Below are 25,363 nucleotides of genomic sequence, written 5' to 3'. Positions count from 1 at the left end.
CAGCCCCAGCAAACCAAGACACTGTGTAGCATTAACGGGGGACCCAGCCCTAGTTTCCTTACCAAAGATAAGCCCACAACTTGTTAATTGTTTGGGCCTTGGCCTGCGGGAGTTTGTGAGGAATTCTCTCCGGAGCAAAGTGGGTCAAGAGAAGTTGGAAAGCGTACGAACAGCAGCACTGCCTGCAGAGCAACGGGAGACATGACACCAGGATGCAGTTGGCTTCCACATTCCCTAACCTCAACTTCCTCCAGAGGGTTAAAAGAGTAAGTAATTAAACAATGATTTTGCCATAAGTGCTGGACTTCAGAGGCCTGCTTTTTCCCTTTTTTCTTTTTTCTAACAGGAGGAAAAGGGGAAAAAAGATTTAAGATAATGGCCTTATTCTCTTCAGAATAAATTAAGCTCAAAGAGAGAGAATCCCATTACTAATGCCTTTTAGCAAAGCCCAGGCATTCTTTTAAAGTCAAACTTTAAAGTATAATGTGCAGTGATCTTGTTGAAATCTTTCCTGTAATGATATTTAAGTGATGGCCAAGTATATCAGTGGGTTCAGGAGAAGTATTGATTGCATATCTTCAAGGGGATGAGCCACTGCAGAGAGCTGTGGCAAAGGGAACTCATGCTGCAGATTTAAAAGATACCTTTAAAACCACACACACACACAGAGCTGCTAGTAACTAATTATTCCAGGAGTCGTGACAGAAGAAAAGAAAAAAGGTATAGAAGAGAAATCAAGGCAAAGGATACGCCTCAAGGAGTGGAATGTGGGACATGCGGCTCCGAGTTACAGGAAAACTTGCCCCCATCCTTTCTGTGCACCCTTACTGAAGGTAATTTAATATTCTCTTCAAATTCTTCCCTCTTCTGAGCAACAGGAAGGCTGACAAAAGCATAATCTTCACAGCTGCTTGAAAAATGGGGGGAGTGTGTGTGCAATTCCTCCTTAAAAAAGGAACACCTCTCACGAAACCCAACACCTGACAGTTGAGGTATCATACTGTGGCCAAACAGGCAGCAGGGGTGGAGCAGTAAGTCGTCTGAATTTGGGAGTACAGGCTCAGATCGTTCCTTAAGCTCTCTGTACTCAACAGGTGGATAACAGCACTTCTATACAGTACATCTGGGAATTGGGTGCAACATCACAGCGTCACCCCGTCCCCTTTGAAGGGCCAGCTGCCAGTTTTGCATAGCTACCACAGAACTACATTGCCATCCAGCTAAAAAAAATAGGCCAGTGCTCTCCCTGCCCAGGGCCACTGAGCAACGCTGGGCAGGTTGTCTTCCCCAATGCCCCGGTTTCCACGCAGGGGAGTAGAGTAAGAACTGCTGTACTGCAGCCCTTCTTTGAAAATAGGCACAATTTCTCCTGATAAAGAACATCAACACCAAAAGCCAGCACTATGTTTCTTCCAGTCTGGTGGCTTCTCCCTCCAACTCCCATTTGGCCGTACTGGGACCTTGCACACTCATTACGTACCACAGCCAGGGCAATGGCTGCGCCAGGGAATTGCACAGGGGTAACAGAGGCGGCCCAAGAAACAGCCCTCTCCAGCAGGCAGGGAAGGCTGAACAGTGACGTCCACGGAGAAACAGCAGCATTAACAGCCCCTCTGCCACACTACAGTTAACCTGCGTCCCTGCCTGCCTACACCTACCGCTGCACCCATTAGAACACCCAACACATTTGCTTCTCCAATTCCCTCGCAGGTCTAGGCGGAAGCCGAGCGCAAAGGGTCCCCAGTGTCGATTAGAATCAGGCCCAGCCCTGCCAGCGCAGGGGCACGCGGGGTGCCTGGGTGCTCCCTGCCCCTGCAGCGGGGCAGGGCAGGCTGGCACCCTGCCAGGCAGGCTGTGCACAAGTGCAGCGGAGGATGCAAAATGCCAGACCTGGAGCCCAGCGAGCCTTTCCAGCAGAGCGCCAGAAGAGCTCTGCATGGCGTTGACCTCTGAGGGCACGAGGAATTTATAGAAAAGCCTCTAGCGATGGGGGCAGCCTATCCATCTGCTGCTGCCTCCGCAGCTGAATCACAGCCCTAGGAAGTGGAGACAGAGCAGCCCCCTGTGACTTTAAAGAGGCAGGTTCCCAGCATAGAGGTAAAACATGCCTGTCTGCTCTGTGGAGGCAGTCCCCCTTCTCCACCCAGATGCCAGCAGCTCACCCTGAGGATCTCAGGGGATCTGCTCCTACTCCCAAGGAGCCCAACTATGCAGACTACCAAAAGGGAAAGGAAGCAGGTATTTAAGAGGCAGAGCTAAAGAACATGAGGGAAAACAGTTCAAATGCGTAGGGCAGGCACATAGCCCCTTCGTGCATCGCAACCACCACTCCACACACTGTGGAGCTTTCATGCACGTGCGATCTTGAGTCATGCATGCATCTGCAACCACATCCCTCATCCTCTCTAACCCACAGGCCTGAAAGTTTTGGCCAAAAACTTTCTAGCCAATCCCAGATTTCGTAAACTAAAATGCAACACCGCTACAGTCCTGAACAGAATCACAGAATGGTTGAGGTTGGAAGGGACCTCTGGAGATCATCTAGTCCAACCCCCCTGCTCAAGCAAGATCACCTACAGCACATTGCCTAGGATCGTGTTCAGATGGCTTTTGAGCATCTCCAAGGAAGACGACACCACAACCACGTATAAGTGTCTGCGTGCCAGCTGCAAGCCTTTATTACCTCAGTGCTTTCTGGCCTTCTGCAAAGAAGTTGCTCTAATTTTAGGCAACACGCTAGAAGAGGTCAAAGAAAATGCTTGCATATGAAAGAGCGCAGTGCAATCAGCTATGTTTTTGGAGGTAAGCTTAAGCAGTTTAGATGTTACCACCCTTCCAGAGATGGCGTGATCATGTCTACGCCATTTCCAAGCAAGTCACTTCTAAACTAGCAGTTCTTAGGAGAAGCAAAGGGACAAACCAAATTTTGCTGCATAGCACCAAGTTATACCCATGTCTTGTAATATTTACTCCACTCTAAACATGCACCCTTCACCTCTTCCCAAATAATTTTTTCACATGGACCATCCTAACACAGGCTTGAACCAAAAACAGAAATTTACACATCACTGAACATCTTTAACCCACTCTCAAGACAAAAAAAAGGCATTTCAGTGCCAGGAATGAGCACCTGCCATGCTCAAGCATCCTTCCTACCTCACAGGAAACACAGAGCTGTCCTGAGAGCTGAAAACAAAATGCAGCACTCCCAGCTCCTGGACTCTTCTCCAGAGAGATTAATTACCAGCAGGATGGTTGAGAGTCATATACAAAGGCCATTCTCCTCCCTTCTTTTAAATAACCTTTTGATTCAAGTAATTACCATTTAAAAGACATTGAAAGCCCAACGGTCATCTACTGTGCATTTAAGGGGAAAACCAAGTCTCTTTGGCAATTACTACTCCCTAAGAACTTTAGGCTCTTGCAATTTTTTGGTTAACAGTACGGACATCATAGTTATACATTTGTTAAGAAGAGGCCACTTATGCTCAGCTTGGCACAAATACACTGTCTGTAGTGGTGTTTAATTAGAGATTAAAGCTAAGGAACTGAATAATCAGGCCTGCTTATGAATCAGGAAGCTCAAAGCAAAGAGATGAAGATCCTGCAGCTTTGCTTTATCTGTTGTTGCCCCCTCTGTCGTCACATCCTGCTTCTTCACTCCAAAATTGCAAGCTCAGCTCTGTTGGAGCAGAACACCACCAGAATTTTACTCTGCCATACAGTCTAGGCGAAGACAGAAAGCCTCCACGGCATCCATGAACACCCATGCTTTGAGATCCCAAAACAAGGAGCACATCAGTTACTGCATCATGCCCAGGGAGCTCCACCAACACAGAGGTTCAACTTTCATGGCATGCTGCCAGCAGGAAGGTAAAATATTTAAGACAATTTTTATTGGTTGGACACTGTACTTCGGATGATACATTTCAAGCCTCATTTGGCACAAAATTGAAATGGTTTAAGTCAACATCCAAGGTAAACGTCCGCATTTTTATGGCCAAAGGCCCCAACTTATTATTTGCTTCTGTGCAGTTGGTTAAATTGAGCTTTCATATATTTACTGCATCATCCTAAACTCTAATCAGACTGATTGCTGGCAGGGATATTATGGCTGGGAAAAAAGGTCTTTCGCTAAGGCAATAACAGGGTAACAGACTTCCGTTTGCAAAGTCTCTCATAAACAAGAGGTCATATCTAATAACATTTGCTTGAAACTTCTTAGCAGAGCTTCTGTTCTCAGACGCTACCGGCTTTTTAGTTTCAGCTTTAAATAACTACATGGGTATATATTTGCTGGGAAAAACAAATAATCCCCCTCTCCTAAGCAGTCATCTGTTCTACCACTGAACATGCACAGGGAGATTGGGGGGACTGAAAGAATGAGACAAGCAGGAGGGAGAAGTCAAAGTTTATTCTAGAAAGCAACATGGGAAAAGCTCATCACCCAAAGTTTCGTACAGCTGGCAACACCCATCCCTTGTGATCCATCCCCAGCTACGTCCCCACCTGGCTGCACCACTATCCTGGGAAAAGGGAGGAAAAACACCGGGGGTTTTGCCAGAGAAGGGCCTCATGGACTCGACACAGCTTTGGCAAGTCCAAGTGCCATCGGCTGTCTGAGCCATTGGCGCTGAGGGTAGGAAGCCAACGGCAGCACTTCATCTCAGCCTAGGTGGATGCTGTTATCCCAGCCTTGTTGACAGAGGCAGCATATTTCATGCAGGCTGGGACCTCTCCGATCCCTTCTCCTTATCTTCCAGCCTCCTTCTCCAGAGGTAAAGTCATTACTATGACCTGAGCTGGTGCAGATGCATTATGCTAACTCAGCTGTGAAGCTGTCCAGAAGCATGGCCCTAGAGAGCATCACTCTCTAAAGAGAATGGAGGCAGATAAGCCATCTGGGGCATTACCACGCCCTGCTGCAATCAAAACCTTAATGCAGTGACTGCACAGAGGTCAATGAAAGACTGTTGTCTGCAAGAGAGGTGATGGTGGGCTTTCTAGACTGAATTTGGAGTCCAAATGACAACACTGATATAAGGAATTACTCCAGCAATCACCTCTGCAAGGGATACTTGACTCCTGCATGAGATGGGAGGTGGTACAGGAACTTGCCAGGATATACACAGTCAACGGATGCACAGTCAGATAACCTAGTCAAACAAAACGCTGCCAGAAAATTGACAAGGGATCTTGAATTTAGAGAAAAATACATGATAAACTGGAATGGAAGCAGAGGACAAGGGCCAGCACCCGGAGCTTTTGTCATGCAAAAGAATATGCCACTAGCGTGACATCTACGAATTATCATTTGCCTAGTGAGAAGACAGATCAAACTAATCCAACTTGCAAATACTTGCGGCAAGCTCCTGACCTCCAGAGAGGGTGAGAAAAGATACTGCTTAATGCTTCAGACTGATCCAGAAACCGGCCCATTCCCCCGGCCAGCAACTGCTAAAGCAGCAAGCTGCAGAGATGGCAGAGCCTTTCAAAGAAGAGGTCACAGCCAGGAGCCTGGGGTTGAACACGTGCACCAAGCCAAGGCACACGAGTACGGGTGATGACCGGCTTCTGAGGGAAGGGAAGGAGGGAGAGGGCCCTGAGACAGTTTCCTAATGCAAACACGTAAATGTCAGTAAGCAGCATAGAGATGTAACAGGCCTGACAGATGGAGCCATCCTGGTTTTTGTTTGTCTCCAGTGTTGTCAGTTCAGGTCTCCAGGTCAGAAATCATTTTATCTGTTAAACCATATGCTTTGTAGAACAAAATGCCTGGCGGGCTTCAAGACATATGTATCTTAAGAAGTACAATAACACGCTGAACATCTCTAGACACTTACATCCTATTTATTATGCTACAGAAGAGGTTTTCTCCTCTTGCCCTGATTGTAGTCTACAAATCACTATGAGAAAGACCACCACCAGTTCACCCCACTCTAACTTAACCATTTATAATATCTTGTTCTAAAGATCCAATATATATAAAAACCAGCTCCCCTCCTCCTCCCAAAAGTTGACATTCACAATAAAAGTCGTTAATGGCTGCTGTTTGCATAATGTCTCGCTGAACTTCCTTACAGCAAAATAAATTTGGCATATGCACCCCCGAATGCCACCCCCAGCTCATAACTGCCAGAAATTTTTGCAGTCGAGGATTGTTTGCCCATGCACAAAGCTCGGCTTCACCCAAAATGGCGTAACCAGCCAAGGTTCAGCTCTTGGGACTACAAATCATTAAGTCTTTGCATTTTCCTATGGAATGCTTCTCCAGAAAAACCCAAGTACAGACCACATTTCCTGTCTAGCTTGACCCATACTGAACACGTGGGGAAAAATGCCTCACCCTCTTTGCTTTGCTTCATTCTAATCTCACCTACTAAATCCCATGGTTTATTTTAGTCTGTTGCAAGCCTGCAAGTTCAAGTCAGATGCTTTTGTGCCACTGCACATACCACCCCACAGAGTTCATGCAACAAACTAAAAATAAATAAAAATAAGTCAGTCCTTTCTCCAAAATAAAAATAAAAATGATGGACCGTCCATCAAACTGAATAGCCAGGCACAGTAAAAGCATCTCCAGTAGTCAGGTTCACGGCCATCAACTTGAACACTCAGAATAAATGTCCAGGAGGAAGCTCTAAGCACTAACTCACTGCCATGCTTCAGGGCCAGGGGTTCAAAACACACACAGGATGGGGGGCAATAAAAGGGATGCTGTTGAAGGTTGCTTGATGAAGTCATGTCACACACAGTCTTTATTTTAATTCAGCCAATAAAGTCAAGTCTTTAATCCCCGATTCTGGGCAGCCTAACTAAGCAGTAAGTAGAGAGGGATGGAGTCTCATCTGAGAGATAACTAGATCTCCTCAACCCACCCACAACAATCCCTGTTCCCCTTTCTGACAACAGAAGATCAGTCCAAGCAATACCCAAAGTCATTATGGCTGGAGATTGGGGGGATTTATTATCCTTTGTTGCAAAGGCATAGACACTGCGCATGGCTAATGCCGTTTCTGCTTGGAGCGCACAACGTCTCACCAGAGCCGTTGAGGGAGTAAAGAAGGGCAACTGTTGCTTTGCACATGCTTGCGACAAGGTGACAGAAAGCTGCAAGGGCAGGTGTTCAACAGGGTTGATCAATTTTCTTCAGTTTTCCACTAAAATCTGGTCTTTGACTGAAAAGCATACTTTTCACAAGAGGCAGATTTTTCTGCCCCCTCCCCCCAATAGTCAGAATGAAAACAGTGACAAGCTGGACTTCCTTCTACCAAAGACAGCAAAATCCTGGGGCTACTTACTTACGAGGAAGCACACTGGACTGCAAAGGAGCTTTTGCAGGCCATCACAAAATCCGACCCAAAAAGAGAGACTGCTATGCAACCGGTCTACACTCAAAAACCACACAACCCCTCCCTACAGGTACAATACAAGCTGTAGGGAAGACATGCAGTTCCAAAACCACGTGGACATACTCTGAGCACATTAACACTCGGGGTTTTGCCTAAAGTATTTCAGTGCCTCACTATTATCAAACATGCAAACTTCCATGGAAAAGAAAAACAAACAATGCATTTCCTCTTTCCTCACTTCATCAGTCTCAGATTTCAGGCATTGCAAATGAAAACATCCAGTTTCAACAACTTCGCCCCTTACCTGGGACTCTATCACACCTTCTGTTGCATACAGCCTTGCCACTGAGAAGGTCTGAACTAGGAGACTGGCAAGCCCACCCAAGGAACTAAGGAGGACAAAATTTAATTCCAGGCAGCCAGCGAGCCTGGGCCCTTTGCCACTGGTTGCCACTTGCAAAACGGTTGAGTAAACAGAAATCCATTATAACAGATCCATCTTGCATGGTGTCCTAGGGGCACCAGCTTCAGTGGCACACACAGTAAGCAATTTTTGGATGGCTGCTCCCAGTGCCAGCAAGCTGTGGGCCTGTTTCTGTGCGCCCAAAGATTCAGGTCTGCTGTAAGAAACATTTTTTCCTTTACAGGGCTGCCCCCCTATGTGCTGGTATAGCTTTAACTAATTAACAGCTTGCCTTTCACAGGGCATTGCCATAACCTCTGAACGGACAGCCTGTTAGGACCAGGAATGCTCGTTATTGTAATAAAACAATGCAAGCCATCCATCTCACAAGCTGCATATCTGCACCGTGTAGAACATCTACAGTGGCATGGATCGGCATTTAACGCTGTATTTTATCTTGGTGACACCAAGCTCTCTTGCCTGCCAAGTTTTCAGATACCAAAGCAAACAAAGTACAGAACATCAATTTTTCAGAAGCAGAGAAGCTGCTCCTGGCCTAGAGACCCTGCAGCACTCAGAATGCATACTAGCACTTGGGAACAAGTCCTGGTTGGCAGTTTCAATGCCAACTCAAACCTTATGCCAAGAAGTAACACACCTTACAGAAGGGCTTAAACCCACACTATGTCTCTAGTCCCAAGTGTGCTTAATTCTTAGGGCAGAAGAATAGTCTTACAGTTAAAACCTAGGGCTAAAAACACAGATGATCTGAAGTCCTGCCTTAGTCACAGATTCACTCCATGACCAAAGTATTTTCCATTTTGCATCATTAAAAAAAAAGGGATAACGCTACCTTATATTTCAAAGCGATGCAAAGACGTCTGTGAGAGTCACACACATAACAGTGATAAAGGAGGATATCAGGATCTTGATGGAGACTTTCACATGGAGATTCTGAATTCATTTGAGCCTAAAATTCAAAGCACTGCTGCTCCAAACTGACATTTTCATAGAGCTCAGGTTTTTGAGGATTTTTGCGAATAAGAAGAAAGGCCGACAGACGACCTGAAGTAATTTGCAAATCTGAGTTACATTTGAGGAATGCCTTCAGCTTATGAAATGAAAATATTTTTGATATTCAGCATTCAATATTTTCACCTTTTATTCCAAGAAAAGAAATCCATGTTTTTGGGTTACTTTATGGTTTAAAAAAAGAATAAGTATCTTGCTTGTAGTATGCAAGCAGACAGATCAACAAGAAACCCACTTTGCTTTGGTGAAAATAAATCCCCTACACTTGATATCTGTCCAGAAGAAATTCTCCCCCTCCCTGGAGCCCTCATCCCACTACCAAAACAAAAAAAGATGCAACTCAAAGAGCTCTATGTTTTACCCTCATCCTCAATATCCTGAAATGGTCTATCAGTAAGACTTGGTGCTCCAGGAAAAAAGAACTACCGCTGGGATAAAGAAAGCGTTCTCGCCTTCCCGCTGTAAAGGAAAATATTTTTCTTTCCCACAGAGTCATTTGCATACCCGAAACAGCATTGCAAGTCTAAACATGCACGTAAGTAGCGCACACAGTTTGCTACTGCCACAGCCAAGAAAACCCTTGAGGCATGCATTAACATCAGGGAACGTGAAATTCCATTCAAAAGGCAAAGACTGACGAGCAAAGTCTGGACACGGACACAGATTCTTCTGTTCCCGAGATGCTTAAGATGATCATACATCCATAAACAAGATCTGCTTTTTCTAGGCACTGCTAAGAAAGAGAGGAAAGCGTCTCCCCTTGATGGTCCTGCTCCATTTTTCCAGTGGTGTACGGAATCTCCCTCTTCTGTAAAGAAACCGGTGTTGATGTTTTCACATCTCATTCCTTTTACTAAACCATCACTCAACAAGTCAATAATTGGTAAATACGTTTCAACTTTCAACTGTGGCTTCCTTGAAGGAACAGTTTCACTAGCAGCTCCTTCCAAATCCGTTGGGCAACTACTTCACTGTTTCCCATGTTTATCGCTGTCAGAAAGCGGCTTCTAAAGCATTTTTGCTGTGCCTTGAATTCAGTTTCTTCAAATTGGTCTCTCAAGTATTGTATGTACGAGTTCAAAGACTTGAGATGTTAACAGCAGCAACACATCTTGGCATCTTTCTGTACAGTCTTACTTGAGAATTTTATTCCAAAGAACAGAAACTATTTCTGAACAAGTTTTCCTTTTCTACTGACATAAACCCTCATGCTTTGCATCTCTTCGTTGATCTTGATCACTGGTCAAAGAAATCAAAGCCTGGTTCAGCTGCTTCCAAGCCCTCACGTGGCTGACCACCAAGCATCACAGAGCTCTTTACAAGTTTGATCCTAGGGTAGGAGAAATGCTTTCCAGTTGCCAGCAGCCAAAACAAAACATTGTTTCCAAGGCAAAACTAGAAAATAGTCTGTGTACTGCGTTCAGGAAGCCCCAAATCGGATAAGGCTAAAGCGCATCCCACAGAAGAGCAAAATCTGCAGCAAATACAAAATTTTCAGCTACCCTTGCAGAACTGTACAGGGTCCTGCTGCCACCTGTGCAGGGTTACACTCCTGACCTGCAACAGGCTGATAAAGAGACACTTTTGCTTTGCAAGCACTTCATCTCAAGACGTGCAGCTTCATAGCTGCAAACTATAACTAGCTACCAGGACCATTCTGCTTGAAGTTCAATCTTTTCCGTAACTGGGAGTAAGATTTAGCTAATAATCACCGCCTGCAGCAGGGGTACAGTCCAACCCAAATGAGTAACATGTTACGTCTGTCTCAAGCACAGGCAGGACTCCTCTCCCAACGTAGGAAACCACTCTCAGCAAATAGGAGTCGCTCCACCAGCATTTTCCTATTTCCTCACATACTCTTTGTGAAATGACTAGCATCGGCTACGTATCTCCAAAGTTCCTAGGTAATTTTCCACTGCGCTGTGATCAGACTGTCTCCTCAGAGCAATGAGGCCTCTCGGTGCCAAAAATTTAACAACTGCAACAATTCTCCTTAACACCTCCTGCCAGCATTATTGTTCGTTGCTGAATTGCTTCATTAATTCCAAATCAATACGACCAGCTTCCTTTTGTCAATCTCTGTACATTAACATATAATTTCAATGTTTGGGACCATTTTCAGGCTTAGAAATGAGATTAGCTTCCAGTGATTAAAATAAGTTGTACAGACTGGGCAAAATAACCAGTTCACAAAAGCCACAGATTGATCTTTGCAATAGTAAGTATAACAACCATTCGCAAATTACAAGTTTACTGTAATACCATTCATTTTTGAAAGCTGTTGTGCCCTCAATATCTTGTTTTTGTTTTCTCAAATAAATATAGACAGACTTCACAAAAATTACAGTCCTGTTTCCAGAGGGTCGAAAAGCCTTTACTGTATCAGTAGGAATGCAATTCACTGCTAATGGGATGTCAGAACTGGATACGTTGAAGGACACGACGCACACGCTGCTCGAGATATCCCTGCAACATTTACTGTTAATGTTCCCTTTGCCATTTGCTGTTGCAATTGCAAGTGGCATCATCATCCGCAATTAATATATCAAGACTTGTCAGAAGGAGGGTTTCTTTCAACTACAGGACTGGAAAGTGATGCTCCTGATACAGCAAATTCCAAAGTACAGAATTAATTCAACTCAGATCTGTGATCTTACCCTTTCCTTCAGGGGCTTTGCTTCCTGTGCTGCTTCACCGCAGCGGAGGGTTTCATCACGCAGGTGGCAGAGACGCAATAAAACACAATAGCGACCTATCTTCCACTGAAGAGCTGTCCAGTTGAGTCAGTGACACCGGACTGAAGGCAGCTCCCCATGTGAAAAATCAAGTTCAAATTGATCAATTTATCATTGCTTCTCAGGCAATTAAATGCAAGCACAGATACCCTTGAGCATACATGGTGCTTTGTACAGCTGTATATTTGAATTTGCCAGAGGTGTGTACCCAGGATTATGGTATCTTAACAGCATATGTTGCACAAGGTCTCCTTTGCACATTCTCCCTTGCCTGTAGGGTTTTCCAGACCTCTGCATGGGCCAAGCTGCTAAAATGGCTTCATCTCCAGGACCTCACAGACCAACCACATTAAAATAGGAAGGCATGAAAACATCCAAGTCTGCAAAGGAAGAACTGGATTGGGGGCAAATAACAAGTCTGCTCGAGGAGCGGGAGAGATACAAACATACACTTCAGAAAGCAATATGCTTGCTTCAAGAACACCTAAACATTAGGGGAACGAACTGACAGGAAATCATAAGTTAAGAGTTTTTTGGAGAGAGAGGGAAACTAACAGTAAAATGGCGATCAAAGATCTGCAACTGACAGAGCTGCTAAGGCTCATTACATCTGCACTGAAACCAACCCCACTGAGCTTACTGGGAGTTTCGCTAGGTTCTCTTCAAGTTTCACCAAAAGCCCCTGCTCCACAGGTCAGGCGAGTCCAGCACTCTCAGCTGTCATGTGTAAGAGTTTTTAATTCTCATGACTGAAAAGCTTGGAAGCGTGCTTAACTCCCTCCAAAGCAGGAACAGCAGAAAGAGAAAACTTAAAGCACCCAAGGTATGGGCCAACAGAAGCATTGCCTATAAACCTCAGTGGGGGTGTGGTTTTGTACCCTCCGTACATTAGAGAAAAGAGCTCTTGCTCCATCCCCGGAGCACTGTTTATATACAGGCATTCAGCATGTTTAGGGCTCAGATCCTTAGCAGTTTCAGACACTAGCTATTGCTCCTTTTGTTTATAAAAAGAGCATCAAAAGAATAAACCAAGTCAATAAAACTACGGTTTCTGTTCCCTGTGGAGCTCCACAGGCATAGCTATTCTTCCCACCAAGTCAACCTCTGTTTTTCAGCATCCTGGATTAACCAGAGGTGCCTCTGCGATACCCTTTCCCCACCACAGCCAGAGTCTCCTCCCTGCTGCTCGTCCTACTCTCCTTTGCCAGCCAGTAGCACAGTCTCCAGAGCCCATGGGATAATGGATCCCAGAGGTATGGGCTGTGGCAGGCCAGTTTGGATCGCAGCAGTGCTGGCTGGGTTATCACAGGTGCCGGGACAGCGTCTAAGCAGGTTCAACTACATAAGCTCCCCTCCTAAGATTCCCAGAGGGCAGATTCACATGGGCAACTTTCATAGGCTAGGCACAGCAAAGGAGACAGAAGTGTCTGTCTACCTTGTTCTCTGCTAGTAGGACCCAGACACACTCGGTGATTCAAGAAACTCTTGCTTCTGCTTGGTGATTCAGTAGACCACCAGCCCTTTTCTGTGGGTCCCAAAGATAGTACCAAAAAAGCACTCTGCAAAGCTCCGCAAGTAGTCTCGGCACCAGGCTAAACAGCAGGTTGTACAAACCAGCTAAGGTGCAAGAGAAAGCATGAGGGTTTGACAAACACTGACCTTCACTCTTTCTGTCCACAGTAATGCTGACCTTCTCAGAGAGCTACCTCCATCCACAGGTAAGGAAGAGAGCATGGAGAAGGCTGTCACTCGAGAACGGGAGTCTCTAGCCTGGTGCTATAGTTATCACACAGCTCTGCCTTGCAGATAAAAGGACTCAGCAAGAGCCATATGAGGGGGAGACTCTCTGCTACTATATCCAAACAGAGCCCAGTGCTCCCGAACCCAAAAAGGCAGAGCTACATTCACGTTCCTGTTGCCTAGCTACAGCCTGTAGCAGTGTCCTCCCAAATTTCCCACCAGTACCAGTGCTTTAGGCAGCCCAAGCGACTCCTTCCACTAAATTGAGTTTGTGTGCTGCAGAGAAGAGAGCCAGACCTGGAGCAAGGGAAAGGTCTGTACATTACACATGCAACTACTACTCTGTAACTGCCGTTTGAGATTTTCTCCCCATTAAGCATAAAGAGCTGCAGGGAACAGGCTGACAGCCCCTTCCTACAGCTTCCCTCCTGCACAGAGCACCTTCTCCCCAGCCAGCAAACCCTAATGACTTCTCTGTCACATTGTACTCGTGACATTCCTCCCACACTCCAAGTGGGCACACGAGGATCCCATGTGATTTTACAGACTGTAGCTTGCCCTCTAGATGAGCAGACAACATCCGGCACCGCGCATCGTGAACTTGCCATGATCTAAGGGACTCAGTGATTGATTTGCAGATGAGGCACAGCTCTTCTGATGAAAATTAGCACCTCTGACAAGGACAGCCTCCCCCAAACGCTTCTCCTGTGCGCAACGCTGTGGCCGACAAAGCTGAATTGGGACTCCACTCAGTGCAGGCACATCTGTAAGCCGCCGTCTTCTCTCTTTCATGCCTGAGGCTGTTACGGCTCCAAGTCTTTCACTTTCATGTCGGAATGAAAATATCATGATGTACAAATTATTACTTTATAATTAATTATGCAGAATAACTAAAGTGAACATGACTTCTGAATTATGACAGCTTTGAAATTTACCACTTTGTAAATTAATAAGTAATGAATCCTACTTGCTGGGTATATATTTAAAACAAGCTAGGGTTACCCAAACAAGAAAGGAGGCTTAAACTAATTCAGCCATAACAGAGCAGAAGGAGCTTCGTAATTTTTGTCGGCAAGGAGGAAAGAGGAAAAGCCACCACTCAGGAGTGATTTTCTTTTCCCCCTTTCAGGGGGATGAAAAACATTGGCAGAGATAAGATAACTCTGCTCCACAGAACTCCTCTGAGCCAAAACCTGCTCAAATTGCCCCAACTTGGCAACAACCTAGGCCTCATTGCTACACAAAGCTGAGCAAAGAAATACACATACGGTTTCTGAGGGTTCTTCATCATTGGGGTGTTTTGTTTTTTTTTTTTTTTTAAGATGATTTAAAAGAGACAGACAAATTTAGGAAAAATTCTGGTGTCAGTGAATCTTCCCCTCCCCCTCCAAAAAACTACAGGAGTCATCCTTCAGTCACCTTTAAGTAACAAGCAAAGGGTAGCATGCCATACAGGTGTTCCCAGCCAACTAGCTCAGGCTGAGCAGAACTAGTCACTAACCACCTTCCCATCTGCAAGCTGAACCTGGCAATCTAGACTTCAGTGCTGCAGTTTTGGTCTCAATGTTTTGAGTGGACAAGATATGAAGTTGCAAAGGTAAGCTTCCATCACAGGCACTTAACACAATCTTTGTCCCCAAGCTCCTGCTATGGACCTCTGGGATACCTCTCCTTTGATTCAAAGACCAGGAAGCCAGCCAGTATTCTTGCTAAGAGAGCCCAAGCAGGAAGAGAGTTATTTCTGGCTCTGATGGCCCTGCTCTCTGCGGGCTGGGGCAGGGGGAGGACGTGGCACAGCCACCCAGACAGCAAGTGTGAACGTGGTCAATCTTAGCTCATGCTCTAAAGTCTCTTAGTTCCTCCATTCCTTCCTGAAGTAGCTGCTAGAGACCAAAGAAGCATCCAAAGTGCAAGTGCCATATTTTGGCAATGCTGTGGCACGGGTCTGCAAAGTAGGGACAACATTCTCTCTCTCCCTCCCCATCACGTTTTACTGCCTGCAGTCTTTGAGTGTCATTTAGATCACTCCTGCTAAAACTGGCAGAGCTGCGTCAGTACAGCAAAGCCTGGAACTACAACTGAGAGATGACCTTGGCAGTCCTGGGTAATAGTAATTAGAGTAATTAGCAACACATCCCTAGATGTCAGCCCCCTAGCCAAGGAGGGCAGTAGATCTACAGAACACCTGTGGTGCAGGATGTCCTGAGTTAATGACCACCAGCTCTGGGGATGTGCTTTTCCCAGCCCTTGCTGCAGCAATAAATCATACCACAGACGCAAGAGACGAGCGGTGAACACAAAGTAGGTGGCCCCCAAGATAAGCAAGTTGTTCTTTGTGCAAGAAGATCTGGCAAGTCAACACAATTCAGAAGCACTTTGCTCGCTCCACTGGGCAGGCCCAACATAACTCCCAAAGCACAGAAAGGTTTCCACTGGTACCAGATTCACAGCTTTATAGGGGACAAGACAGGCTACATCTACGTACTTCCCCAAAAGCAAAATTGCTGCTAACCTAAAGCACCGTAAACTTGTCTACGACTAATGGAAACAGACATTAGTTTCACTGCCAAAGACAACTCAGCTGTCTGTCTTTGGCACAGGAACATGTTTCCAGTAGTTACAAAAGGTTTGAGAGAGACCTCCCTCCAGCCCCACGCCACCACCACACAGAAAGAAGAAAGCTTCCCTGTATTTTGAGTAATATGTTTTGCAGTGGCCAAACTACAGAAACCCAGTCAAAAGGCTGCATTACAGACTCACTATTTACCACCCTATGGCCCAGATGAACCCCACTGTCTTTCAGGCATTAATTGAAAGTTACTCCTTACAGTTCCTCTCAGCATCTGATGCCTGTTTGATTAATCCATGTCTGTGCTTGTGTCAGCTGGGTGAGGAGAGTCATCAGCATTTGACAACAAGGCCACAGTCTCATTTGGGCTGTATCATGCAAAGCAGCTGCCTCTCTTGCCTTACTGCAGAGAGCCAACCCATTAGCCAGCAGAGCTCGGGTAGGCAGGCAGACTACATAGAGATGAAGTTTTAGGGTGTGTGGATGCAGCAGATTGGTGGGATTTAAGGATTAGGGGGAGCAGATTGTCAGATTTGAGGAGGGATCAGTGTGAAGACTGAATGTGAGAGCAGATGTCGGTGATTTCCCTCATGCTGCTCCTCCTCACCCCAATGCTCGCTTCCACAAACATTATCCACTCTCAACATCAGTGATCTCCCATCATCCTTTTTTCATTTGCCAGCCTGGCTGTACAGGAGCCAGCTGCATTCCCCAAATCCACAGCAGCACGCAAAAAAAAAAAAAAAAAAATCAGTTAATGTGAAAGAGGGTGAAGGTGACTATGTAGCTGCATTTCTCTGACACAGACACCCTCCAGCACTCTACTGAGACCTGCCCTTATCCCCATGGTGTAAACATTTCCATTGCCAGGCTCGGTGGCAAATCTTCCCCTTCGTAGCCTACACAGGCTGCTCAGCCATCCTGCTCTTTGTCCAAGGAACAGGAGGTCCTTAGATAAAAGCAGAAAAAGAAAGGAAAAAGACCTCCTTCCTGTACTTTTCCCAACCCAAAACCACAAGCACTCCAGGGCAGCCCATCTTCCTGCTTTCAGAGCACCCCAGGACCAGGGTGAGTTGCAGCAGGCATGCCAAGACCCATGATGAGGTGTGAACTTTGTCTGTTTACATTCAAAAGTAGATCTATGGCCAATTCACTCCCTGTAGCACCTGCAGCAGATAAGAGGCCTTGGGGACTCATTTTCTAAGGGACTTCAGCAAATAGTTTCTTAATTCAAGGCCAACATTAGTGGCTTCTGCAGTTTGACCTCTCCCTCCCCTTGCTGGAGCTGGGCTGAGCCAAGCAGTACAAATAGTTAATGGGAGCCTTTTGGCAACTGGGTTCAAAATGGAAGTGAGACCATTGCTGTTACAATCATGAGAAGCTCAGATAGTTCCAGGACTGGAACAACAAAAGGCACAGAAGGGAGAAACAGCACCAAAATGCCTGGACAGAGCACAGCAACAGGAAAAGGAGAAGCCAGGTAGGTATCCTGCGCTGCAGGGTCAGGACAGGACAGACCTTGCTAAACTGGAAAAGACAGGGCTAACAGGCAGCAACATGGGCCAGCCTTGTCCTGGGGCTCCACAACAGGGCAGCGCTCTCCTGAAAGCCTTCCACATCAAAAGCCTCAGACGGCTAAAATTTCAGCTGCTTATTGCAAAGCGCTCTGTTTTCCAAAGGAGCCAATGGCGATTCGGCACTCACCTCAAACCCTTGTCAGCATGGAAGATGGGCTTGGTGCTACACAAACACAGGCCCTAGAGCTAAGTCACAGCACAAAGCGATGAGACACAAGTTGCCAGTGTCAGAGTTAAAAAATAATTAAAAAAAGAAAAATGGCTACCACCAATTCCTATGACCAAGTAGGTCCACCTAGGTGAGGATGACAATTTAAGGGGGAAGTAGGCAGGAAAAAATAAATAATTCTGAATGTGTTGCTTATACAGTAGACAAGATTTAATAGACAGAGTATACAGAGTCTTATCAGCACAACTCACGCTCAATAGTGCAAGGGAGGGCATCATACATTAGCTTGCTTTGACCTGCAGGGCCCTCAGTGGGAATTTTCTCTACCACATTGACATTATGTTGTTTAGATGCTATGCACATCTTGCCTGCATGGAAACATGCTGACACTTTGGAGGCTTTTGAATACAGAGAAAAGAGAAGAAAGATGTCTGGGTCGAAATGTTTCTTTAATAGTTACAGATTTAATTCCATAGTCTGGAGGGAAGGACAGGGGAAAGATTTCTCTCCTCCCTCCCCCCCCCCGCCCCCCGCCTTCCTTTTCAAAAGGAAAGCGGGGGTGGGGGGGAGAAAGGCAAATCTAAAACCAAATTACTGCACTGGTCTCCTTTGCTTTTTTAATTCTCTAGTTTTGCTGCATCTGTCCCTTCCCCTCCCACCTCCATCAACAGATAATGGACTCAGAAGACCTAGCCAAAATAGTTGACAATTTAGCATGGATTAGATACTCCTAGGTTCCCCCTAAGAGGGAATGAATTAACATAGGATCTTTCAATATGCAAGGCCAAATCAACAGGCAAAATTATTTGCCCAGCCTCCTTGCTATTTTAAATCCTTCAGAACTGGTTATACCCAGACAGGAGGAAAGGTTTACATATTCTTTCAGCTGAGTTTATTTGTAGCCCCTCAGATTTCACACTTTCCAGTTACATGTCCACACCAGACAGAAACAACTCAGACTACAGCACCCTGTTTCAGGAGAGGAGCACTAGTGGGAGGTCACGTGCTTCCCTTTGGTTATGAGGATTAAAGCAGTCAAACTCTCCCCAAATGCATTTGGAGGAGAGGAAAAAAGTCAGGAATCACAAGTCAGCCAATCAAGACAGGAACTTTATATTTTTCAGGAAAAAAAATATATATATATGAAATCAAGCCTCATACAGCCCCCCAACAAGGCTGATACAGGAGGAAACAAAGCGTAACTGAACTGAGATACCTTGTGACATGGCACACTGGCTGCCAAGGCCACATAGGTTCAAGAAGGGATTTGACATGCCTGGGAGGAAAAAACGGCAACTCTAGAATTGCAGGTTGAAGATGCTTGCGTGGATTTTCCTACAATCATGTGACCCCAGGCTTTGGTACAGCTGAGGAGGTAGCCCTGAGCCCCTCTGCTAGCTGGACTAGGCTACTGCTTTTAAGACCTAGGTTTCTGTGAGCACTTTGCTGGTGCTGAAAGGCCAACCAGTATGTGATTTTCCCCCCCCCCCCAGATAAAACGAAACTTAGCATCCCAGCAGGGAATATATGTTCATTGCTCTTTTTACAATGGAGCTAGCACATCGAGTAATCCTCACCTCAAAAAGGCCAAAGACTTGGTGCCATTTGCTCATGGTCTTTTAAACCAGAGATGTGCCTGCACAGGAGATGTGTGAGGAAAACCCAATGCTTACCAGGCCATGAACAGGCAGTAAAAAAGATGTGCACAGAGTCTATGAAAAGCCTTATGAAATACAACCATTTCAAGTCCCCTGGGCCAGGCAGAAGCTCTTCTTGAGGAAAGCAGTGGGATGCCAAGGCTGCACAAAGCACAGCTGGGAGGATTCAGAGAGATACCCAGGGACCACTACTGCCTGGGCTGCCACATTCATCAGGCAGGTGAATGCCAGGCACAGCACATCCATCCATGCCTGACCCATGGCTCTGAAGAGAAGCAGCAGCAGGCAGGTGTCTGGCACTGCTGGAGGCTTGGAGTGAGCTTTTAATTATACACAGTCACCTGGGAACAGGAGAACAGTGCCAGGTTTCCAGGACCAAAAGGTAACCTCCTTCATCTCCATCAGGCACAAATGGGCTGCTCAACCTCTAACTGCTTAATTAGTTTCTCTTTGTTTTTAAAAGCAATATTTGGGTGCTGCACGCCTTTGAAGAGGAACAGCAGGGCATGATGGATAGACTGTTTGCGTGGGCACAGCAGCCGAATCCTTCGGCCTCAAACAGCCAGCGCAATCCTGTGTGGCAAAGCACCACAGCTTTGTGGAGACAGCTTCTGAGGCCAGAGCTGCTCACTGATGGCAGCTGCCTAAGTGTTCAGGCTTCATGTCCACTCTTTCCCAGAGACAGGAACTCATCCCACGATCCCTCTGCTGACTGCATGTCCCTTAGGTAGTACACACATTGCACCTCACTTCCAAACAGAGCACCCAAGCAGAGACATGGCTTCCTTCTCCAGCTACCCACAATGCAGCACAGGCTTGCAAACACTCCATGCAAGCTTTCTGCTCTAGCCCTCAGTACCCACGTTTAAAAGAAATTCACCTGTGCCAGCAATGCAGACACACATTAAGGAGACAAATTTGCTTCAGCTTGCAGAGCTGCCCAGCAAGCTTGGGTCATGGTCAAAGTGATAAAAATACATGTCTGAGAAGCCACTGACTGGAGATTGAATTGATCATCTGTGCTAGCTCAAAATACTCAAAAGAACCCAGGGTAGGCATGCAGAATACCCACAGACTGATATAGAGAGAAGCGCTCACAAACACCCTGCATTGCTACCCTATAAGCCCTGGGTACTCCGAGTTGTTTTGTTTCCTATTTAATTCCCTCATAGCTCAGTTCCAAGACAACCCCCGCCCCTTTCCCCATGCTCTTCCTCTTAGATAAAAGACAATATGTAGCTTTTTTATTCCAGCGGGGTTCCAGCTAATAAAAAGATTTATAATTAAGCCAGTAGATTTCCTTTTGCTATGCTGTCCTGGATTATGAGAGAGTATATTTATATGCAATTATGAAATGAACAGTATTTCTTACCCAAGTGAAGCTTTAAAAGTCATTATGAATCCATTAACTCAGTAGACCTTACAAAAGGCCTTCTCTGCTCTGGATTTATTTTAATTTAAAGCAGATAGGAAACTTTTCTGCTCCATATTTTTTATCCCAGCTTTTCTGCAGTAGAAGTGTGCAAAATGAAAAGGATGCATCAAATTCAGTGGTAAGGGGCCAAACTCTTGGCAGACAGAAGCAGGTAAGGCTCCACTGAGCTTGATACCCCTTCAACTGTTTCCAGGGACTCTGCCCTGTATTCAGTTCTGCTCTGGCCCCAAACTTGTCACCCAGTACTGAAACCGGAGAAACACTTAACACTTGGAGTCTCCCTCAATCAGCCCCCCGGGAAAATACTTCATTTGCTTGAAACACTACCATCTTTTTGAAACGCCCCTCTACAGTATTTGTTTGTGTTTTTTTTTTTTAACTTCTACTGCAGTAGTACCTCGATATCCCAATCGAGTGTTATGTACCCACTGGTATGCTGCAGGCATACACTGGGAGAGCCCATCTCAGAGCTGGAAAACAAGACAACCACATTTTAACCAGATTGGGAAAGCTCAGTGAACTGTATCTGGTCAGGGAACAGCCCCAGCACCTGGACTACAGTGGAAAGAGCCATGAGAATTTTAATTAGCATGTGTGATCACAACTGTAGCTTTACAGCAGTGTGAATGGCAGCAGCCCAATACTCCCCAGCACCATGCTGAGCTACTCATCTGGTATCAGTGTCTCCTTGGCTCTGTTTACATCCCTTGCAATGCATGCGGAAGAGAAGTCTGCCCTCCCACTGCTTGCTACGCTTGACCCTCCTTAGCTTGCAAGGTTTAATCATCTAATACAGCACCTCTGAGTGTGGGTGTAGCAGCACTGCATTAGGTCCAGGGTAAATGCAACCACAGGCATAGGTTTCAACAGCTGTGGCATTAACCATAGAGGGCTTGCTTTGGCTCCCCAGAGGAGAGGGTTTCTTCCTCCTCATCTTTAGTGAGGCCCCTAGTGCCTTGGACTGGGAAAGAACCAAAAGAAGCTGTCTTACCCTACCTGCAACACCCATATCGCAGCTTGACAAGAAGGGGCCGTCTTAGGGATTTTAAGCAACTACTCTAAGGCAGAAGAATAGCAGCCAGCCAGCAAAAAATGCTCTAGCTTCAGCTATCTTTCACCATTTCTTATCTACATGGTGGATGAAGATGGCTCATTTTACTCATCTTAAGAGAAAAATCCATCTTCAAGTCACAAGAAGAGGCTCAGCTACAATGGCCTTTCATTAACATGGTGGCAATAAAGCACAGCAGCATCCCCTGGCTGTCTTATTAATATTCTTTTTGGATCCTTTTAAAAGGGAATTTGCCAGCAAGTGGATGCAGGGAGGAGGGAAACCTGGCTGGGGAGAACACATCCCTCCTTCCACCACCTGGACAAAAATCCAGGCAGAGGCTGCAACCACTCCTTCACACACCAGCTTCTTCCCCCCCAACTCCTAGGCAGCTTAATGGAAGGTTTGACTCCAAAAGGGAGTTCACTGATAAAAGCAACAATGGAGTTTACTCCTTCACACAGCTCCTTAAGGCCCTCAGTCCTCCTTTTACTTGCAAGCAGACATCACTGCTGGCACAAGGGAAACCTCTGTGGATGCAGAGCAAGTATTCAGCCATGGGTGCCTCTAGAAGTCAGAGATACAACCCAGAGAAAGCTATTTAGGCACAACAGGCTCCATTTGGAGTTCAAAGGCCCCTTTATGATGGGTTTGCGCAGGCTCGGAACAGGATTCGTTCACCTAACCTGAAGTCAGACCCACTGTTTGCCAGTGAGTTTAGAGTTTATGGATCAAGACAGATGCTTCCAGATGCCTTTTTGTCTTGTTTTCAGGCAGGTGTCCAAGCTAGGTTCGATAAGTCAGAAGACAAATATTCCTCCCCACCTCATTTACAAGGGAGGCATAAAAGTGAAAAGCAATGCCGCAGTAACTCCCAAAGATCTTACAGAGCCAGAAGCAGTACCCAGATGTCCTAAGATCCCAGGCTCTCTCTTCCCCCACAAGAGCCAATCAGCACAAAAATCCACCTGCTGCCACTTTTTCCACAGGCAGAAATCCAAGCTACAATGCTGTGTGCTGGAATGAGAACACACTTCTATTCCTCAGCTCCCACTACCAAAAGACCCCTTGGCTATCTGAAGGGTACCCTTCCCTACAGAGGCCACACTCCCCTTGGACATCACAGTTGGCAGCGCAGTGGCGAAGCTATTTGCCCAAAGTCGCACAGGAGAACCTAAATCCTCTGGCTCCCAAGCTGGGTGCTTCATCAGGTACCACGTAGGTAGCAGTAGGGGCACGGGTTGGGGGAAGGGGCAAATCTTGGCTGAACACCATCTAAATCTGCATCTTCCTTACTATTTTTCCAATACTACTGGAAGTGGCCTTCCTACCCCCACATCACTTCACTCCCCATTCTGGTTGGGTGGGTAGCTCCAGCATCTGCAGGCACCTACCTCCCTGCTGTCCACTCCAATCACGACAAGGCTGTGAGTGTTTTCAGTCCTCAAATTAAATTGCCCTGACAGTCTCGATCTGCCTCTAGTTCTCCATAACGCTTTCACTTTCAGTTGGCTCTGTGAGCAACAAACCTGCTCTGACACCTTCACTGTTTCTCAGTCTCATTTTCCCCGTACGATCCGTTTCTCTCTGTCTCTTTGCTGCGTACTATGTGATTTTTGCACTGACAAACCCATTTTGATCTCTTCCTCCTGCACTTCCCCCCACCCCCCAACAATTCTTGATCTCTGCAGTTCTCTAGCCTTTCAGGTACTACATGACTGCTTTATTTAATAAGTAAAAAGAAACCCGGGCCAGGAAGTTCTCAGCAAACTGACTGCTCTGGATTTAATTTGGGGAAAGCAGTCACAGTTAGTTTCATTAGATTTGCCCCTTTGCCCCATAACACTTCTTGTCCTAGGGGGTCTTTTCAATTCAGCTTGAGCAAAATTCACCCGCGTGTTTTGCACGGCAATGTACAGAGCCTAGGCTTTTGCTACCATTTTAATCCCCATTTGCAATTTACAAAGGCTTTGGCTAAGGGTGAAAGGTTCTGCATTTCATTACGATGCCTCGCAGGGACCTCTGCTAACCTGCATAGTGCAGCACTGTCTTGACATAGTAGAGCAGCTGCACTAAAAAAGTTCATTCTATCTCAGATATATCTATATCTATCTCAAGCTCCAGCAGCTATTCCTATATGTTAACTGCAAGGAACAGCAATAAGTCCATAATAAACTTCAAAGAGCAGCCATGCAGCCACCCCATAACCTGCTGCTGCTCACCTCTCACCTCTTAGTCAGATCTGCATCTCTCAATGACACATTTCAAAATAAAAATCCAAAGAGATTTCTGCACCTAATTCATTTTTTGTAGGTCTCAGGGTACTTCAGAAGGAAGTAAGCTTTGCTATGCCATGCCCATGCTATAGGAAAGGGACCTGCTCAATGCAGAATGCAAAGACTGCTCCAAATCCACAGGCCTTAGGCAGGTATGTGGTCAACCAGGCATCACTGCTTCCAACAACAGGCATCTTCACTCACACCCACCGGAGGAAAAAAATCTTTTCTTTCTACATGTCTCTCTGCCTACAGAAGCATGCAAAACTTCCTCCAGTAAAAATACAACATGCTCAGAGCACACGTTCACATTAACACAACCAACTTCCTTTTAAGTTTACTTCATTACACTAAATTCTCAGTATGTTCGGAGATGACTTAATCACCTGTTTAAGAACAGCCACCACCCTGACAACAAGTCTATTTGAAATACCAGTGATACAGACACACACTCAAGTGCTGCCTTGTAACATACTCCTTTGCAGTTGGCCACTACACTAATAGACAGGAACTACACTAATAGACAAGACCACTGTTTATTCAAACTAAAAGGAAGAGGTCAAGTAGCTAAAAACTCCAAATTTGACCCTCTGTTCCATTCACACCACATTCATAGGATTTTAAGAGAGAACACCAGCTTGACAATTATGCTACTAGCAAGACTACAGGCTGTCAGCCCTTGGAAAAATGTTGGCTTTCTCTTGTCACGCCATCAGATCTCCACACAGTGGAGACCAGTCACTTCTACTCCTGCAGGTTATTAAGTATGTTCAGTTTCACTTTCCAGCCACCACACATAAGTGAAAGGGGACAGTGGGCTGGAGCTGCAGATGCCAAAGGAAGGGTTTCAAAATACAAGTCTACTGCAGCAGCACTGCCTGATGACTCGCTATCTTGGGTCATCAGCAGGAACCTAACCCAAAAGCTCCAGCTCTGAAGCACAAGCCTTTAGCAACTGCGTGGACAGAATACAGTGCCAAGATCCAAAAGCAGCAGAGTTGACAGCAAGTCAGAAGCCAGTCCCCAAATAGCAGCCAAGTCCTCAGAGTTGGAGCACTATGCCTTACCAAACCAGCCACAACCTCTTCCAGTTCTGGAGACAGTTGTTTAACACTTCAAATAGCTATTACTTCACAAATTGCACCGAAGAACGGATTTTGTGATCCGCCTTTTTTTCAGCTTACACATGCACAGAAGAGGAGTTCTCCAAGTCTCTCCATCTAAAGTTCGTTTTAAGACATAGCTGGTAGTTGGGTGTATGCTTTCAGAGGCAAGATCTAAAAAGTCTTGGTATATGTTACCTTAGCATTCTTTGCTGCACTTTGAGATTTTTCTCCTGGAGATTTTCCTAGGTAGGCGATACTGA

At 45.9% G+C, this 25,363-nt stretch overlaps 1 protein-coding gene across 8 annotated transcripts in view; it reads right to left on the bottom strand.

The window, feature by feature from the left end:
- The window catches only part of KIRREL3 (kirre like nephrin family adhesion molecule 3), a 385,983-nt gene that overhangs the window by 331,609 nt on the left and 29,011 nt on the right, over positions 1–25,363 (bottom strand). Inside the window, exon 1 of one of the 8 annotated variants that reach the window (XM_068916752.1) lies at positions 13,182–13,224. The exons of the other annotated variants lie outside the window; for them this stretch is intronic. The gene's annotated coding sequence lies outside the window, so the exon portion shown is untranslated. Of the gene's footprint in view, positions 1–13,181; positions 13,225–25,363 lie in introns of those variants that run through there. 8 annotated transcript variants of the gene reach the window in all.

Source organism: Struthio camelus, chromosome 22, assembly GCF_040807025.1.
Source record: "Struthio camelus isolate bStrCam1 chromosome 22, bStrCam1.hap1, whole genome shotgun sequence".
Taxonomy (NCBI): domain Eukaryota; kingdom Metazoa; phylum Chordata; class Aves; order Struthioniformes; family Struthionidae; genus Struthio; species Struthio camelus.
This window is presented reverse-complemented; position numbering and strand designations above follow the sequence as displayed.